Below are 15,901 nucleotides of genomic sequence, written 5' to 3'. Positions count from 1 at the left end.
AAAAAAATGCATAAGTGTAAAGAAGAAAATAGCAAATAATTAAAATTTCATGTATAATTTCATGTGGTATATTGATGTATACAATTCTGTCATTTTTATATTTACAATAGAATAGTGTTTCCAACACCACCAAAATCTCTACATAATCATGATTTTGAAAGGTTATATATTTATTTATAGTACATAAGGGTATTTGTGTGTTTGTATAAATGACCCATTAATTGGTGCTAGATTTTCACATTATTGGACATGATAAATAATCTGAAATGGACACTTTGATAATAAATTATGAAAAGGGGCTATTAATACAGATTATAAAATAGGTTAGGTAAATAATTACTTACTAAAATTAGGAAAACCAGGATTTAAGAAACCTAAGGGTGATCTTCAACCAACTCAAAGGGAATCATCCCTTTATATGGTTGAGAGTGAACTTAAATAATTTGTTAAGTAAAGCAATACTGAAACAGAATTTAAATGAGTCAAATGTGTTCTAGAGGACAAAATCACAATGAGCTCTCTAGATAATCTAGAATTTCTTTATGAAGCAAAATTTTAGGAGGGAAATAAGGAATACATATGAAGCTATGATACCAGGGACAAAGGAATAAATGTGAAAATGAGCACAATAAAAAATGTGCTGTGGGAGTTGAGAGGAGAACTCTTCTAATTAGGAGTCATTCTTTGTGGTGGTCTGTGTCCTCTCTTGCAGCAATGTATGGACATAGTGTAACCAGAATCCCCTATGGACCCACCACTGGGAGACGGTAGCCCAGCAGACCCAGCTCTTGTCTTTGCACGTCCTGACATGTTAACAACTTTCTGGGTCCCCTTCTCATCATCAGAGTAGATGTGGAGATGGTGTCTCAATGGCAGAGCCTTCTCTCCAGACACATGATGTTTGACAGCTCATACGAGGTGATTTCTGACACCAGCAAACATTCATTTTCCAATGAATCTGTAGGCTGCCTAGAAGCCAGTCCTGTTAGCTGAGTTCTTGACAACCTGGCACATTGTTAGTCACTCTTCCTGCTGCCTGGACCTGGTACTCTGCTTCAGTCCACGTGGCATCTGCAGGTGCCATGACCTGGAGCATCTGCTGTTTGCCACTGCTCCAGAGAGCAGCCCCCTCCACCCAAAGAAATTTTATTCTCTCCTCAGATACTCTTTTCATTCCTAATTTATTCTTCCTCCTTTCCTGGCCAGGACCTCTCTTTCTGCCATGGTGGGTGTCACTTTGACTGTTTGGTTCTGAGACCTGCTCACGTTCTGAAGATCACTGCACTGTTAACATCTAAAGATGATGTTTTGATAAGGAATATATTTCAAGGAGTCTGCTTTTTGCGTATCGTGTGTGTGTGTGTGTGTACCTATATATGGGCAGGGGAACAGCAGTGTGTGCAGAGTCGGGTGGACAGAGTTTAGCCTGATCTAAAAACACCCGCTTCATGAGTCCCCAGTGGAAAGAAGTGGTCATCAAAGAAGGATGTACTTTTCTCTGAAGGATTGAGATAACTTCCACTTTGCTTATGGCCTTTTCTAAATACTGACAGAGTTTGTGGATTCAAAAGGCTTCCATAGCCTAGGCAGCTCATGTCAAGAGCCTTCAGTGATCACTGATGTCATACAAAAGATGTTAATTGTTGAATTAATAACAGGATTCACTGTGCACTAACTTCCCATGCAGGACCTCTGTCCTCAAAGAGTTATATTATAATTATGGATAAGTGCTCACAAAGATGTATCATTCTTGGATGCTTCCTTGAAGTTTCTAAAAAAATAAAAAAGGAGTGAAATTAACTTCAAGATGCAATGACTTTGAACAGCCATTGCATTGACTATTGAGGAACAATTTTTTTGTGTGTGGGAAAATTGTTGAACTCTTTACTCAGTATAGAGTTGGTCTTCTGTGCATAAAGTTAATTGAGAATGAATCTTAGTGGAGAATGGGACTGGGAATGGGAGAGGGAGGAGGAGGAGAGGTGGGAGTGTGGGTGGGAGAGTGGGTATGATAGGAAGAATCACTATATTCCTAAAGTACTTACAAAATGCATGAAGTCTGTATTCCTTAAATAAAAGGTTTCTTTGGGAAAAAAACAAACAAAACAAAACAAAAGACCCCCATCTACCTCTTTTAAAGAAAAACAAATCTTAGTGAAAACTTTGAAAAGACAATGATCCTATAATTACTATCTCAATAATCATCAGAGCTTCATGGATTAGTCCTGTTTTAGAGAGCTCCTTAGAATTATAATTCTCGGGCTCAGAAAAGTATACTTCATCTGTGATGGTAGATACTATCTACCAAATGAATGTATTATTCAGATAAATCCCTAAATAGCTATTGTTCCAGTCTAAGTAAGAGAATAAATTTAAATTTGTGATACTTTTAAACACTTCAAATGTGGCCTATACTTTTACAATGCTCAAAAATATCTCTAGATAAGGAGAGACTTTTTATTCTTGGGGACTTTGAAATGTAGAGTGCCTTGATGAATAACTAACCTCCTCCACACAGAGTGAGACCAAAGCCCTCTGTGGAATGGCTGGCTGACTGCCACAGTTCAAAAGAGCCGAAGAGGTCATGGCCTCAAAACTTTCTTGTTTCAGATAAGAAAAATAAAGCTCTAAAGGTTGAAGAACTTGCCTCTGGTAGAAGTTCACTAAATTACTGGTAGATTAGGAATTCAGTATTTTTTTCAAAGGTCCCATTTCTGTTTTAGTTTCAATTCCTGTTAAGATATCCAAGCATCAAGTTACTGGAGGATAATGTTCTATTGGTGAACAACATTGTAATTTCAGGGCAAAGGAAAGGGCAGTTTGTTATCTCAGATCATTGTTTCAATGTGGATTTATATCATCCTAATTGAGTATTTAAGAACCTGAACTCACCAGAGAGCTCTTTGCTTGATCAGGGGCAACTGACAGGTGAGGAGTTTTCTTAATGGTTAAAACAGCAAGGTTCTAGAGTAGCAGTGCCACTAACGAATTGCATGCCCTCTGTGAAACTGTCTAACTTCTCTGGTACAATCTTTCCACTTGAAAACAAAGACACTAACAGCTTATTTTATCCCCTGAAAAAATAATTGATAAGTATGAAAATGGGAATCAACAGCTTTGATCAAGATCAGGAGTTAAGTGACAATGAGATAATTAAAGTTTCCAGGGGCTGGAGTTGTGGCATAGTGGGTAAAGCTGCTGACTGTGACATCGGCATCCCATATGGTGCGCTGGTTTGGGTCCCAGTAGCACCACTTCCAATCCAGCTCCTTGCTAATGGGCTGGGAAAGCAGTAGAGGGGATGGTCCGAATGTTTGGGCCCTGGCATCCACATGGGAGACCTTGATGAAGCTCCTAGCTCTCAGCTTCGCCTCCTGGTTAAGCCCTGGCTACTGAAGCCATCTGGGGAGTGAACCAGAAGATTGAAGTTCTGTCTCTGTCTCTATCTATGTCTCTCGCTCTCTTTCTTTTTGTGGCTTTGAGTTTCAAATACATACATCTTTGTTTTTTACAAACATAAGTGTCCAGATTTCTACCCAATATTCTATTCAGATTTGAGCCTTTCTCATTCACACACAAATAGATATCCATGCAGTAGAAAATGTGATGGAGGTAGGTAAAATGATGGAATTGCAAATACATCCATGTCAATGTACAAAATCCCTAATACGTCACCTTACATGGAAAAGGGCTGTGAAGATGTGATTAACTAAAGGGGCTTAGGTTTGGGGGTTTATAATGGATTATTCATGCGCTCCTTATATGAGCAAGGCAAGAGTGTCAGGTTCTGATAAGGACAGGGATGATGGAAACAGAAGAAAGAGTGATGTGTCCAGGAGTCCAGTGGAATGCAGTTTTCCTCCAGGAACCAGAAGACACAAGGAACAAACTGTCATTTAGAGCTTCCGGAAGAAAGGAAATTATGCCACCACCATTGATTGTACTCTTTGACTTCTGATCTCCAGCACTATAAGGCAATGCAATAAATATGTTGTAATTTGAAAAAATCATTTGTGATAATTTGTTACAGCATCAATAGGAAACCAAGATAAATTCTAGTACCCAGAAGTGGTATGTTGCTATAGCAAATACCTAAAAAATAAGCCATGAGTTTGGAATTTGACAGTAGGTAGAGACTGGAAGCATTTTAAAACGCATGATAGAAAAAGCCCAGATTGCCTTGGCCCCACTGTGAATAGATGTATGGGTATTAATAATTCTGTAGTGATGACTGACAAGGAAGGGAGGAGCAGGTGGAGGAAACCTACTGCCTTAGAGAACATTTACATGTCCATCAAATGGGACATTGGTAAAAATATGGGCATTAAAGGCCTTGCTGATGAGGGCTCTGCAGGAAATGTAGAGCATGTTGTCAGAAACCATAGGAAAAAAGATCTTTCTTTTACACTGCAAAAGAAAATTTAGGTGAATTGTGCCTGCTATTCCGTAGAAACTAGAACTTAGAAACATTGTAGTGGACTCTCCAATGGCCCACAACGATATCAGGATAAGGAAAACGGGTCTTTGAGTTGTGATTAAGTTTAGGGTCTTGATATGGAGTCACAACCAGGAAGCCACTAAATGCAATCACAGACGTCCTTACAGGAGAGATGTAAAGGAGATTAAACACACAGAGAAAAGAGGAGGTGATATGATGAAAAAAGAGAGATGTAAAAATTCAAAGCCCTGCTGGCTTTGAAGACATGCATAGGAGCTCTGGGCCAAGGAATATAAGACCTGCAACTCTAGGAATAGACAGCACATTATTCCCTTGGGCCTCCAGAAGGAATGTACCCCCAGAAAATCTGATTTCAGACTCAACTTCCAGAAACGGAAGAGAGTTTGAATAGTTTTAAGCCACCAAGTTTGTAGTAAATATTATGTAAGACTTTGGAAACTAATATAATGATACAATTTAATACTCAGATGAGATTTCAAAGCAAAGTGTTGCTGCACACTTTGCCAGCACATATACTAAAATTGAAACACCACAGAGATTAGCATGGCCCCTGCCCAAGTATGATATGCAAATTCAGAAGTGGTCTATATTTTTTGTCTTATTTTGCTTTTCAGATTTTAAGTCTGTATGTGCAGATAGTTTTCTCTAATTTGCATACCTTTCCCTCTTCTCACTTTGATATTGCACTTAGAGAACACTGGAGCTGTGAAGTTTTAGGCACCCACCTCAGAACGTGGGGATTTGATTTTTCCTTGTGAACTAGAAGAACACTATTATAAAGAATTTTTGTCTAGGAGAGTTTAAGTGCTACCCAAAGTTGTGTCCTTAGGGTGGTTCACTTTCTCTGACTCCTTTATACTCAAAGTTAAGTACTAGGCATCCTAAGAGATGTTCTGTTCTTGTACATTATACTGATTAAATCAGGACTGATTGGATTTCAAGGCTGAGAGCAGTGGTTAAAAACTTGTTTACAGAAATGCATTTTGGACACAAAAACATCCTAAAATGTGTGGTGAATGTTTCTTCAGTCTCTTGTTCAGCCAATGAAGAAAGGGCATTGCCTTTCTTCATTGCACTTCTCAGTAAACATGAGATCTCCTGGAACATCAAAAGGAACAAAAAACCACAGCAACGTGATGAAGCTCCGGATTGTTTTCTTTCTACTGTTTATAGTAAAATGGGGGAGATAGACTGAGGTAAAAATGGCTGCCAAAGACGAAACCAGACTTGAAGATTTGAAAAATTGTCACTCTGTCCAGGTTACAGCAGAGGCTTGCAGAAGTAGGAGATTTACTGTTAGGGAGGCATGGTCTTCCTCAAGGAAAAACAAGGGTGTGGTTAGTACACCATGGCCAATGCCTCTGGAAAGTCAGGTCAGAGGATTCACTTACCCAGAGTGCTCTTTGTGGATACTGGGTCTACAGTTCATGGCAAAAGCCAGGAACAGAGATGAAATTAGCACTTGAGGTATGCATACACATGGGCCTCAGAGGAGGAGGGGCAGATTATCACAGGGGAGTAGGCAGGGCCTGGGTCCAGCACAGAAAGAAGAAAGGAGGGGCTTGGGAACCTTGTGCTTTGTGAACAAAGATCCTTGGGGCCATGGGCCCAGCCTCTCAGCAGTGTGGGGGCCTGGCCACAGGGTTCCCACAGGTGCAATGGTGGTTGTGCCCTTCTGGGCAGTGAGTGTAGGGCACTCATGCCCTCTGCCCAGCTCCAGTTGTCCCTTAACGCCCTCTACATGGAGCCTTATTTAGCAGCTTTTAATTGGTACCTCCCTTGTGTCCCCAGCAGGCTACAAATGGGTCCAGGAATTGGTCTCTACAGTCCTCTCTCCACCCCATCCCTGCTCCTCCCCTGTCAACCCCCAGGTACCATGCAAGTGCTGTACATCCCAAATATGCCTTGCTGTGAGGTGTGCAGATCTAATCTCCAGGGGCTGCCCCTTCCTTTTGGTCCCTTAATTCCTAAAACCTTAGGGGGAAAGTAGGGTTAGAGATGGAAGGAAGGGCCAGGGAAAGGGAACTGGCCTGGGGGAAGGAGAACTGACTACAGACCCCAAATACAAGCCAGTCAACATGTCCTTCCCTCAAACTCCAGCACCCCAAAGATGTCCTTTGGCTCATGTGTGGGTCCCAGCCCCACTTTCTGGCAAGAAACAGCCTGGCAAGAATAGGTCCCAATGTGGGGAGGTCTCAGCCAGCACTGCTCACATCAGGACTTGACCTGCCTGGATTCTTCCCCAGTCAGACCCACTCCATTCACTTCCAACTCCACTTCTGCAAAGGGGCTGTAGAGTGGGAAAAAGGAGACAAGAGGGAATTGGTATCTTCTTAGCACCTTGGCTGGCCCACGGAACCAGATGAATGTCTCTGAGGCCCTTACATGCTGAAGCTCAGCGGCTTTTAGGGAACTCCCTTCTCTGGCTTAAAAAACAAAATGCCATTAGATTCTTGAGAATTTGATACCAGTAGAAACATTGTTAGGTTATCCTGAAAGGGGCAGAGAGGTCAAATAAAGGAAGGCTGCCAGACTCCCAACATTCTACAGGCAAAAATGGGTTGGAACAATTACTCAGCTGCAAACACATAACTACCCCTTATGGAAAAGGCAAGTGCAAGGTCAGAGCCCTGGATCCAGAGGGCAGAGCTTCAAATCACAGAAAATTGCTCCTGGACCTTGAGACCTATTGTTTATGTGCAGGATTTAGAACTGTATTGGGAGTGGTGCTTCCTTTTTTCCTGCCATTTTCTCCCATTTCAAATGGGAATATTTATTACTGTTATCCTATACCTGTGCCAGCATTATATTTAGGGGCCATGTAATTTGTTTCTTGAGTCCCATAAATTCACAGAAGGAGCAGAACTGCACCACAGGACAAATCCTCTCTAGATCCTCACGCACAGCTGATGTATGATTCAGATGATGAGATATGGAACTTATGAGTTGATAAGATTTAGTTGAGATATTTGTATCTTGATTTGATGCTGTAATGGGTTGGGTTTTTGAGGCTACTGTGATGGATAAATGGATTTTTGCATGTGGGATGGGCATCAATTTGGGGAGATCCAAAATGCACACTGTTGTGGGCAAAATGTCCCCCACCAAGATGTCCTACTCCTTACTATTTGTAAATATATTACTCTGCATATCAAAAAGGACTTTTCAGATGGGATTATGTTAAGGTGCTGGAGACCTGGAGGTTATCTTGGATTATCTGAGTGGGCCTAGTGTAATCGAAAGACTACTCAAAAGAGAAACAGGAGGATCAGAGTCAGGGAATGAAATGTGATGCTTGAAGCAGAGGTGGGGGTGATGTCAGGTTATGGGCAGAAAATACAGGCAGCTCCCACAACATGGAAAAAGCACGGAAACAGGCTCTCCTAGAGGGCAGTCAATCCCATCAATGGCTGATTTTACCCATTTCAGATGTCTGGTGTCCAGAGCTGTGAGTTGTGGCCATTTAGTGAGTGAACCAGAGATGGAGGATCTCTCAATCTCTCCCTTTCTCTCTCTGTAATTACGCCTTTCAAATAAATGAAATAAATCTTAAAAAAAAAAAGACTTATTTATTTGAAAGGCAGAAAGAGAGAAGGAGATCTTTCATGTGCTGGGTAATTTTCCAAATGGCCACAACAGCTGGGTCTGGGCCAGGCAGAAGCCAGGAGCCAGGATATCCATCAGGGTTTCCCATGTGGGGACAGGGGTCCAATTACTTGGATCATCTTCTATTGTCATCTCAGGTGTGTTAGCAGGGAGACAAATTGGAAGTAAAATAGCTGGGACTTGAATCAGGACTCAAATAGGGGATGTAGGAAAGCCAAGTGGCAGTTTCATCCACTGTGCCACAATGCCTGCTCATCCATGTACATTAAAGAAATTATTTCCAAAAGTTGGGAAAGAAATTTAGTAATGTTAACCAACTTATATATATCTCACAGTGCAATGAAGGTCCAGACCTGCATAATGAAATAGTTCTCTCGTGTGAGGTGTCCTGACCTGCTCAGTTACTGAACTGCACACGTGGAACATGACCTCGCCATAACAAGGCCACCCGTGACTCTCAGGCAATATGTAAAAATTATTTAGGAACTCTTGAAATCTAATGTTAATATAGTGTCTTATGATTGATATTAAGGAAAAGAATAAGGGTTATGGTCAGGATATTGCCCCACCCCTATGAGTCCTCGAAAAGAGCACACTAATGTTTAATTTAGATGACTTTGTAGTCATCAGCGCTGTCCCTATCTGAAACCCTCCTGGATTTGTAGATGCAGCAGATTGGCACCGCTTCTCTGGCATTACCAAAGGCACCATGCTTCTGTACTGTAGCCTCACAATGATGCCGTTGGATTATTCATGCAGCTATAAGGCCGTGCAGGGCTAATTCAACACTCCAGTAGGAGCGCTGCTGGAGCATTCTCTTTGGTCTGTGTCTGAGTCACATCCACAGAGATGATGGAACTGTAGATTCCCACCATGCACCAGGAAGACTTTTGTGCTTAGGGTGGGGGTCTTTGAAAGGAAGTTCAGGTCAGGATTACATATTTTTATTTCCTATATTTGACTCACTTTAAGAGTGACAAAAGAAGAGCAGTTTATTTGCAGTTTCAATTCCAAAGGATTATAACAGACATAGACACAGTCAGCCCTCTAGACTCATGGGTTCTGCATGCATGGGTTCAGTCAAACATGAGTCAAAGATATTTAGGAAAAGCATGATATCTGTACTGAGCATGTATAATTTTTGTGTGTGTCATTATTCCCTAAACAGAAAAGTATAGCAACTGTTTACCAAGCATTTACATTGCAGTAGGTATAAGTAACCTAAAGATGATTTAAAATATATGAGATGGTGTGTGTAGGTTACTCATAGATTCACAAACTAAACCCCATTATATAAGGGACTTGAGCATCCCAGGATTTGTTTCCCATGTGGGTGCTGGAGACAATCCTCTAGGGCCCCAAAGGGTGACTATACATGTTTGATGTGTGTGTATTTAATGTCATGAGTACTAGGAATATGGGGGAGTGGGCTTCAGAAAGCTCACAGAAGGATGGAATTCAAATGTAGTGGACATTTTTCATGAGCTTTGTGAAACCACCTTGTGCAAATAGCTCTGTTTGTCTTGCAGGAACTTTCCTACGAGCTCTGCCTGATTCCCAAACCCTGTTTGACTGGAGCTTTCTCCCTTGTACTCTTCCACTCAAGAAGAAAATCCAAACTTGTTTGTTAAAGCACAGAGGAACGCATTTGCTTTCTTTCTTACAAATGAACACTAACATGATGTACCATGCCTATCAGTTAGGCATTGCCAATTTTACTGGGAACCTAGCTATAATTTATAATAATATTTTGAGGGAAAATATACTCTAAAGGTCAACCAACTATATAAAAATGTGAGCTTTTAACCTTTCTCTGAAGGGAGGCGAGAACTTCCACTTTGACTATGACCCTGTCGGAATAAGATCGGAGTCGGCGAACTCAAAAGGCTTCCATAGCCTTGGCAACTCATGACAAGAGCCTAGGGTGATTACTGACACCATAAACAAGAGTGTCAATTTGTTAAGTCAACAGCAGGAGTCACTGTGCACTTATTCCCCATGTAGGATCTCTGTCCTTAATGTGTTGTTCAATGTGAATTAATGCTATAACTAGTACTCAAACAGTACTTTACACTTTGTGTGTCTGTGTGGGTGCAAACTGTTGAAATCCTTACTATATACTAAACTGATCTTCTCTATATAAAGATAATTGAAGATGAAAACAAATGTGAGCTTTTAAAATATAAACATCATTAAGTGAGGAACAGTGTATGCTGGAACCCACAAGTGATGGCTGGCTTAGCAGTCCCCCTTCTGCTGCCTATGATGTACGCTCTGGTCCCATGATGTGACCCTGTCCAGTGAATCCCCTTGTGGATTCATTGCAATTGTATTTGATCTCGACCAGAATTATAGGCCTCCTTTCTTTCAGGGGCTGCACTGTTCTTGTCCTGGTGAGCCAACCCCCTAAGGGAACTTTTCTTTAGCATTAATCCTGGTCCCTTCCGAAGCAAAGCAGAGGTTTTGCTTCTAATAAAGACTCCAAGTCTGGCAGAGCCTGTTGAGGTGAGGCGACAGGGAGTAAGCAATACAGAGCTGGAAGAATAAAGAGCACCATGACCTATTTTAAACACAATGAATTAAATTCAGCGAAGAGTATCCTTTTAAGAAAACAGAACTTAGCTTGTTATCTAAAATTTTAAAGTGTTCCAAATATGATTATGCTAAAATGATGTATGTTTAAATTTATACAAGTACACAGTTCTGTATTTTTTAAAATGCCTTTTATTGAGATACATAATGCCTGTATTGTTATAAATGGATCAATGGGGCAAATATTTGGGGCAGTATTTAAGACTGCCTGAGTCCAACATCCCATATTGGACTAGGTTAAAACCCTGGTTCTGCTTTGATTTCACCTTCCTGCTAATGAGCACCCTGGGAGGAAGCTGGATGGCCCACGTTCTTAGGTCCCTGCGACCCACATGGGAGACCTGGATGGGATGTCTGTCCCCTGGCTTCAGTCTAGCCCAGCCTCAGCTGTTTGCAGGTATTTGGGGGAATGAACCAGTACATCTGTCTTTCTCTTTTTTCTGTGCCTTTCAAATAAATAAATGAACAATTTTTAAAAAATTTTTCTAAAGAAATGTGCCCAAATTCTACAACTTACTTGAAGCTTGAGTTACAGAGTTTGTAAGTAATTTTAAGGTTAATTGATTCATTATTTATGCTTGAGTAAAACAGTGATACATGAGAGACCAACTACCAGAATTACGTGGACTAAATATTGCTCCAAGTCTTGCACTATTTATTAGGTTTCTCATTCTCCTTTAGTCATGGGAAAGAAGATGTCAACAATTTGTATTTATGTTGGAAAGTTACCATATTTCTTATCCAAAAAAAGATAACTTTATCAATCTATATTAATATGCTATGTCTTGGCTTTTGTTTTAAAACACTCATGCCTCTCATAAATGCATTGTACTGAGTGATGTAGGACTGGAAATACTTTGTTTAATTTTTCATGTGTATCCACACAACCAGCAATAACCTGCTTAATAGATCAGGTGTGGGGCCAGAGTTGGCGTAGTTATTTAAGCCACTGCCTGCAATGCCAGCATTGGGGTGTGGGTTTGAGTCCCAGCTGTTCCACTTCTGATCCAGCTCCCCAGTAATGGCCTGGGAAAGCAGCAGAAGATGGCTGAAGTGCTTGGGCTCATGCACCCAAATAAATAAAATAAATCTTAAAAAAAGTTTTTTTTTTGAGAATATAAACAAAATAGACAAACAGCCAGACTAACAACAACAAAAAAAAAAACCCTCCAAATTTGACATGAAAAAGGAGACATTACCATCCACACCAATGAAATACAAAGAATAATAAGAAACTTAAAAAAACCTAAATGCTAACACACTGGAAAACCTCATAGAAATGGATACATTCTTGGATACATATAATCTACAAAGATTAAATAAAGATGATATAAAATCTAAACAGATCCATAATTAGCAGTAATGAAAATAAAAATTTTTCCATCAAGGAAAAGTCCAGGACCTGATGGCTTTACTACTGACTTCTACAGAACATTTAAGGAGGAACTAATTCCAATACTTTTCCAACTGTTCCAAAATATTGAACAGGAAGGAACTCTTCCAAGCTGTTTTTATCATCATGTACAAGGGATCCTAAATAAGATTAGTGACTGGTTTTCATCAGAATCCATGGAAGACCAAGAAATAGTATAAAATGTTAAATGTGCTAGGAACAATAGAAACTATCTACCAAGAATTCTATTTCCAGCAACAATCATCCTTCAAAATGAAGAATAAAAAAAATTCCAGAGAATTAGCCACTGAAGCATTCAAGACTGAATTAGTATAATCAATCTTATCAATAGGCTAAAGAAAAAACAATCACATGATCATATCAATAAACACATATAAAAACTCTGCACAAAATTCAACAACCATTCATAATAAAAACTTCCAATGAACTCAGAATATAAGGAAATTTCATCCATTTCATAAAAATATCTATAGAAACCTACAGCTAACATCATACCTCACAGTGAGGAATTTGAAGCTTTCACACTAAGATCAGGACCAATGCAAGAGTGTCTCCTGTCAACACTTTTTCAACACCTTCATAGAAGTTCTAGTCAATGGAATAAGCAAGAAAAGGAATCAAAAGCTATCAAAGTTAGAAAGAAATAAGTAAAATTGCTCCTGGGCACAGATGATATGATTGTCCATGTAAAAATCCAAAAAGCATCAACAACAATAATAAAAAAAAAATCCTGGAACTAACAAGCAAATTTGCTGGGCACAAAGTTAATGGACAAAATTCAAGCACATTTTATATGCCAGCAATGAAGAAGTAGAATTTTAACCTTTTTAAATTTGAAAGCTTGAGTAGGGGGCAGGGGGAGAAGGAGAAAGAGAGAAATATTAGGGTTGGGCCAGGCTCAAGCCCAGAGCCAAGAATTCAATTTGGGTCTCCCACATGGGTAGCAGGGATCCAACCACTTAAGCCATCACCTCCTACCTCCCAGGGTGTGCGTTAGCAGGAAGCTGGTATTGAGAGAGGAGCTGTAATTCAAACCTGGGCACTCTGGTGCTGAATGTGGATGCTCAAAGTGGCATTTTTAACTGCTATGTTAAATGCTCACCCCTGGGATTTTAAATTAAATACATAACGCGATTTATATTAGCATTCTATAGTGAAATATCTAAGTATAAATCTAACAAAAATATGAGAAAACTTGGAAGAAAGAAATCTAAGAAACAAATAGCAAGAATGTTCATGTTCACACTTAGGAAAACTCAATATTGTCATCAGTTCTTCCCAACTTTATCTATAAATTCAAAGGCATCTGATTCAAAATCTGAGTAAGTTATCTGTGTATATCAACAGAGTGATTCTAAGGTTTATACAAAGAGGGAAGACTGAACAGTCAGTACAATACAGAAGAATAAAAAGTTGGATGACTGACGCTACTCAACATCAATACTTATTATAATTCTACCATAATCAAGACACTGTAAAATTGCTGAAAGAATAGACAAATAGGTGAATGGGAGAGAGCAGAGTCCATAAAAGACCTACAACAATACAGTCAACTAATATTTGACACAAGAGCCAAAGCAATACACTGAAGGAAAGACAGTCTTTTCAATAAATGGTGCTGGAACAAATGGGCATCCACAAGCGTACAGATGAATCCAAACACACACTTGACACAGTTGACAATAATTCAAAGTGGAACGCACAATGAAATGATAAATGCAAAACTACATAATCACTAGAACAGAGGAGGGATTCTAATTGGCCCTGGGTTATGTAATGATGTTTTAGATATGACACTAAAGGCATGGCTGATTAAAAATGAATTGATACTGTACAGGAATTTGGCCTAGTGGTTAAGACACCAGTTAGAACACCTATTTCCCATACAGGAGTGCCTGGATTTGATACCAAGCTCCAGCTTCTGACTGTAGCTTCCTGCTAGTGTGAACGCTGGGAGGCAGCAGATATGGCTCAAGTTATTAAGTTCCTTCCTCCTATGTGGGAGATTTGGATTGAGTTCCTGGCTACGGGCTTTGACCTCCAGCTTGGGACCATTGTGGGCATCTTAGAATGAACCAGCATATAGGAGTCTCTTCTCCTTTTTCTTTCTCTCTCTCTTTCAAATGAACAATTTAAAGAATTAATATTAAAATTAAAATTTTCTGTCAGGAAAGACATTGTCAAATAATTTAAAAACAGGCCACAGATTAGAAGAAAACAGTAGCAAAAGATACATCTCATAAAGTAATGTTATCCAAAATATATGAAGAACTCTTAAAATTCAACCAATAGAAAGCAAATAATCTAATTAAAATGGTGAAAGATATTTTTAAAAACCTCATCAGAGAAAATATAGACATAACAAACAAGTATAGGATGTCCCACATCATATGTCATCAGGGATACAGAAATTACAACAGCAATGAGGTCACACCTACTAGAATGGCCCAAATCCAGAACACTGACAGCACCAAATGCTGGACAGGACACGGGGCAATGGGAACTCTCACTAATTGCTGGTGTAAATGCAAAACGGTAGTCACTTTGGAAGATACCTTTACAAAACTAAATTCTTATATGACACAGCAACCTTGCCCTATGATATTTAATCAATAGAATTAAAAATCCATGTTTATACCACTTACCTCCCCATGAAAGATTTTAGTAGCTTTATTTATAATCACAAAAACTTGGAAGCAATCAAAATGTCTTTCCAAAGGTGAATGAATTAATTATTACATTCACTCAATGGAATATTATCCAGTGCTAAAAAGATAACCTTTAGAAGCCATGAAAAGGTATGGAGAAAATTTAAATGCATAATACTAAGTAAAGAAGCAATTCTAAAAGACCACCTTCTATATGATTCCAACTATTTGATATTCTATGGAAAGATGAAGCTATGAAGACAGTAAGAAGAACCAGGCAAACAGCTACGTGAGAAATCTGAGTTTCAGATCTCAGCAGGATGTGCACAAGGAGGTATCCCACGGGCCACTAGGGTCTCAGGACCACAGAGGAGGAAATTAGGATCAGAGTATATTTTTAAGCATGCCTGTAAAGAGACAGAAATTGGATGCAGGCAAATATGTGGATTTTCAGAAACCCAAGTAACTAAGACTAGGAAAGAAAACCTTGGAGAAACCCACTGTTCTGTTGGCCCAGCCATGCCTCTGTGTCCAGGCAATTGGAAAGGGTCCAAATTTCAGTTCAGTCATCTATGAATACAGCAAAATATGGCCAACCTCCTGTGGGACAGCACATAACACACCTCTAGTAGCTACAAATCACAGGGTTAGCACCCTGCCTAAAGAGAGGGGAAGGAATGACTCCAGGAAAACACAGCTTTATGCAACCAAGAATGCCACTGGGCAGGGGATTCAGATGGAGGGAACCCAATGGGAAATTGGATTTGCCAGGAAAACCTCCTTGATCAGGTTGGGCCAACTTTCACACAGGAGATAAAGAAAGTTCAACAGTCTGCAGCTATGATAAAATTATCTGTGGTGTGTAGTGGGGGTAGGGATGCACAGGGCAACACCTCCTGCAGCAGGTGTCCTAGGGATGGTACCAGCAGCTTTACCTGCATCGTCTCATGAGGACCCCATCAAATCAGTAGGATGCCTGCAGGGACTGTCAAAATCCTACCATGAGAACGATGTGATGATGTTGGCTGTGAGGGGGAAGAACCAGCATGAACATCTGGTTCTCCTGGAGGCAAAGTTAACATTGCAGACATTTTGCTAGTCTCTCCTTAGAAGTACAAGCAGGGATGGCATTGTGATGTAGCATGTTAAGTCACTGCGTGCAATGCTGGAATCCCATATGGG

General features: G+C 40.0%; 1 protein-coding gene and 1 non-coding gene across 2 annotated transcripts in view; one reads left to right on the top strand and one right to left on the bottom strand.

The window, feature by feature from the left end:
* GABRA5 (gamma-aminobutyric acid type A receptor subunit alpha5) overlaps nt 1-15,901 on the bottom strand; it is a 73,133-nt gene that overhangs the window by 31,368 nt on the left and 25,864 nt on the right. The window lies entirely within an intron of this gene.
* Nucleotides 4,949-5,053, top strand: LOC133770659 (U6 spliceosomal RNA). The gene has a single exon (XR_009867366.1). It is a non-coding gene; the product is annotated as a U6 spliceosomal RNA (small nuclear RNA).

This window comes from Lepus europaeus, chromosome 11 (genome assembly GCF_033115175.1).
Source record: "Lepus europaeus isolate LE1 chromosome 11, mLepTim1.pri, whole genome shotgun sequence".
Taxonomy (NCBI): Eukaryota; Metazoa; Chordata; class Mammalia; order Lagomorpha; family Leporidae; genus Lepus; species Lepus europaeus.
This window is presented reverse-complemented; position numbering and strand designations above follow the sequence as displayed.